The sequence below is a fragment of the Capricornis sumatraensis genome, chromosome 5, assembly GCF_032405125.1.
Source record: "Capricornis sumatraensis isolate serow.1 chromosome 5, serow.2, whole genome shotgun sequence".
NCBI classification, from domain to species: domain Eukaryota; kingdom Metazoa; phylum Chordata; class Mammalia; order Artiodactyla; family Bovidae; genus Capricornis; species Capricornis sumatraensis.
Window position 1 is genome coordinate 103,495,373 of NC_091073.1, and position 4,882 is coordinate 103,500,254.

Sequence of the window (4,882 nt, forward strand, 5' to 3'; positions counted from 1 at the left end):
TAACTATTGCTTCTACCTGCATATAGATTTCTCAGGAGGCAGGTAAGGTGGTCTGGTATTCCCATCTCTTTAAGAATTTTCCAGTTTGTTGTGATCTACACAAAGGCTTTGGCATAATCAATAAAGCAGATGTTTTTCTGGAACTGTCTTGCTTTTTTGATGGTCCAACAGATGTTGGCAATTTGATCTCTGGTTCCTCTGCCTTTTCTAAATCCAGTTTGAACATCTGGAAGTTCTTGGTTCCTGTAGTATTGAAGCCTGGCTTGGAGAATTTTGAGCATTACTTTGCTAGCGTATGAGATAAGTGCAATTGTGTGGTTCGGTTCAGTTCAGTTCAGTCGCTCAGTCGTGTCCGACTCTTTGCAACCCCATGAATCGCAGCACGCCAGGCCTCCCTGTCCATCACCAACTCCCGGAGTTCACCCAGACTCGTGTCCATTGAGTCCGTGATGCCATCCGGCCATCTCATCCTCTGTCATCCCCTTCTCCTCCTGCCCCCAATCCCTCCCAGCATCAGAGTCTTTCCCAATGAGTCAACTCTTCGCATGAGGTGACCAAAGAACTGGAGTTTCAGCTTTAGCATCATTCCTTCCAAAGAAATTACAGGGTTGATCTCCTTCAGAATGGACTGGTTGGATCTCCTTGCAGTCTAAGGGACTCGCAAGAGTCTTCTCCAACACCACAGTTCAAAAGCATCAATTCTTCGGTGCTCAGCCTTCTTCACAGTCCAACTCTCACATCCATACATGACTACCGGAAAAACCATAGCCTTGACTAGATGGACCTTAGTCGGCAAAGTAATGTCTCTGCTTTTGAATATACTATCTAGGTTGGTCATAACTTTTCTTCCAAGGAGTAAGCGTCTTTTAATTTCATGGCTGCAATCACCATCTGCAGTGATTTTGGAGCCCAAAAAAATAAAGTCTGTTTGAATATTCTTTGGCATTGCCTTTCTTTGGGATTGGAATGAAAATTGACCTTTCCAGTCCTGTGGCTTGCTGGTTGGACTGTTAAAGGGACAATTCCCAGGCCCCTCCTTCCAACCAGAAATTAAGGAGAGGGGAGAGGGGGAGCTTCATTTTGGAAAGCTCTGATGGGGAAGGGCGGAGGGGGAAGAGAAGTCCCAGAAAAACCAAGTTCACAGCTCCCTGCTGGAGGCATGCACCCCCAGGTAGGGCGAGTAGGGGCAAGGTGAGTCCCTTGGGTGCAGGAAGAGAAATTAAAAACATTGTTTACATTTTTTATCTAGAAAGTGGGAGTTACTAATAATTAATATTCAAATTGGTGACTGAGGTGTTCCCTCTGAGAACAGGGCTGCTCCATAAAGTCGCCCATGTCTCCTCACTTTGCTTTCAACTGGATGCCGAGCGCTGTGGTTCACACGTGGAGTTAGCATCTAGTTTTACATAAAATCATACAGCTTGAAATAGCTTGAAAAAGGCAGGCCGAAAAAGACCCCAAGTGGCAGACATGACTAAAAACACAAACATTTGTGTTTTTGAGGCAGAAGGATGATCAGAACCATCTACCCCCCAAATGTGAAATTATCAAGACGGCCACTTGAAGTGTGACTTACAACAAATCATGTAATAATAGAATAATTACTTCCATACACTAGAGGCACAGGATAGGGGAGTGTGATCCAGAGCTTGGAAAGTCAGAGCCAGATCTCACTTCTAACTGTGTGGTGACTTTGGTTTCCCCAAAGCACTTTCACCTCATAACTAAGCCTCAGTCCTATGGAGGTAGGCTGGTCCAGGAAAGTTTAAATCAGTCAAGGATTAAGGAGATAAATCAAGGAGTTAAAATCACAAAACCAACCTGCTGGGCACTGGAGTTGTTTAGTTGCGGGTTGAACCTGGGCTCTGCCTCCAGCCTCTTCATGAGGCAGGACCTGCTTCTCCTCTGGTTCCCAAAGGTTCCAACATCAGTCACCTCTAGTGACCTCACTGCCCTCCGTTCCCACAAGTTGTGAGCCAAGATAAGCCCAATCTAATCAGCGGAGACGCATCATTTTGTGAGCAAAGGAACGGGGAACACTTACTACTAGGAGAACCTCCTCCTCTATCTTTCTCTCCTTAAAAACCTTAGCCAGCTGAAAAATGTAGGACACCCACCTGCATAAAAACCCTTCTGCGCGGAGGCCCGAGCAGGGACCAGAAGCCCAAGCGGAGGGATCTGAATGGGTGGGAGTCAGCTCCTGAAGCCGTCTGAATGCTGAGCTCAGGGGGCCCAAGGTCTTGGAGCAGGAGGCAGGCAAGCGCAGACAGATCCCGAGGATAGTAAGGGAAATGCACCTCACTGTTCTCACGCAGCCCTGCCCAGAGCCGGGCCACAGCTGCACCGGGCGTGCAGGGTCAGGGCACTGGGGCTGGCCTGGCTTGATGGTTTTCATCTGATTGGACTTGCCCACGCCAGGGGAGGGACCTCGCTGGGTTCCTGGGTATATGCCAAGCTGGTATCGTGAAGGAGCAGTAAATTTAAGTTTCGACATGCTTTATTGGAGGATGAGAAGTCACCTTGGAGGGGTGAGGGGAGGGACAGGGAGGAACCCGAGGAAGAAGGCACGCTGACAGGCACTCAGGATGGGGTGGGGGTCAGAGAGAGACAGGCCAGGAGGGGCAGGGTGGCCCACAGCACATATTGTACTTGCTAATTTCAAAAGGTCAGAGGCTATTGTTGCCTTGGTTTTGTGTTTTTAGGCAGCCTCAAAGTGATGTGGAACCCCCCGCCCCGTCCCTCCTGGTGGACCCTCGGTCACATTAGCTGGGAACAGAGCTCAAAACAAGAGGGAGACGGAGCATAAAGGAAATGAGAGAAGAGACAGCTTTTCAAGTGCTGTTTTTCTACAAATCTTAAAGACATTTTGGCAAGCTGCGAAGACCATATGTATGGAGAAGATGCCCATATGCCCTCAATGGGCATTAAGACAGAAACTTCAAGATGAAGAGAAGAAAAGTTAAGCCATGAATTCTCTCATGCAAATGAAACACATGACCACTTTTTAAATGTCCCGCAGAATCCCTGGGAGAGAGAAATAAGGTTGCTGCTTCAGTGCAGAAGATAGGGAATATTATAGGTGGAAAAGTCTTGGGTTTATTCATTTGAAGGAGAATTAACAAGTGGAAATGGGTAAAAATGTTTAAGTAACTACTTATCACTAAGTCTCTCATGTTTTCTCATAATTGAGCCTCCCTGCTTTGGCAATGGCACCCCACTCCAGTACTCTTGCCTGGAAAATCCCATGGATGGAGGAGCCTGGTAGGCTGCAGTCCATGGGGTCGCTAGGAGTCAGACATGACTGAGCGACTTCACTTTCACTTTTCATTTCCAGGCACTGGAGAAGGAAATGGCAACCCACTCCAGTGTTCTTGCCTGGAGAATCCCAGGGATGGGGGAGCCTGGTGGGCTGCCGTCTCTGGGGTCGCACAGAGTCGGACATGACTGAAGCGACTTAGCAGCAGCAGCAGCTTTCCTCCCAACTGCCAGCAGATCAGAGCCAAAGTTTTAATGCCCATCTTTTCACGATTTTCCAAAAGGAGGTAACTGGGAGCACCCCCTCACCAGGCCTGCACCCCAGATCTGGGTTGGAGCCCAAAAAGCCTCTGCAACAACTGTTCTGAGCAGAGCCTGGTGACAAGGCTGCCCTGTCAAGTGTCGGAGCCCGAGGTCCAGGCCTGAAACCCCACACCTCCAATGGAAATGCAAGTGGGAGCAGGCAGTCATCCTCTCGTGCTTCTCCACCCTGTGAGGGTATCTGCCCTTTCAAAGTCCCACCCAGCCAGGAAGCAGAGGGCCAGGCTGTGGACACACCCAGAAGGCAAGAACCCTAGCTTCCCAGCCAGCACTTGGCCGACTTACTCCTGTCCTCTGGCCACTCACCAGTAGAGGGCGCCGGTGGCTGGCTCTGTTCAAACTTCAGCATGCAAGGTTGACAGAACAGGAGGAGCCCCCTTGACAGGTTCCGGGAAACCACGGCCACTCGGACGGAAGGGGCAGACACCTCAGATTCTGCCCTTGTGCCGAGAAGCTTCTGGAACAAAAGCTGCCAACTCTCTGGGAAAAGAAGAGACACTATAGCCTCCTTGAAATTCGCTCAGTTGTATCTGACTCTTTGAGACCCTGTGGTCTATACAGTCCATGGAATTCTCTAGGTCAGAATACTAGAGTGGGTAGCCTTTCCCTTCCCCAGGGGAACTTCCCAACCCAGGGATCAAACCCAGGTCTCCCACATTGCAGGTGGATTCTTTACCAGCTGAGCCACAAGGGAAGCCCATAGGCTCCTTGACACGAGCCCAAAGACCAAGGGGCTCCATGATGCCTTCTGCCTTGGTTGGCCAATAGAACCAGAGAGAGAAGATGTTCTACTTCTATGGCGAAGCAAGAGCAACCGTCTGATAAAGGTCAGCCCCAAGGCTGGTGAGGTCAGAGCCAGGGCACAGGACCTGGGCTTGCCATGACCGTCACCAGGGCGAAAGGTGAAGGCAGATACACTGCTGCACACACGCATTCCAGAAAGAGAGGCCAGGTGACCACAAGAGCATTCCTTTTTTAAAAAAGAAAACTGAGCAAATATATACAAAATACTTCCAATCTCTTCTGGGCCAACAGAGCAGCCACCACAACGCTTCTCCTTCCTGAGCTTTCCCCTGCCATCTGGAGCCCGCTCCTGGCAGACCCAGCGAGCCCATGTCTGGGGAGCATGTGCCACCCCTGCACGTGGCTCTCGCTCCAGCTGGGTCTCTGGACAGCGCCCAAGCGCTTCAGGCAACCTCTCCCTGAAGACTGCCCACCCAGCAGGGGGTGGCGAGGGGCGCTTCCTCTTCTCCTGTCTTCTCCGCCCGCATGCTAGGATAACACTGCTTCTGTGGGTGACCCTCGG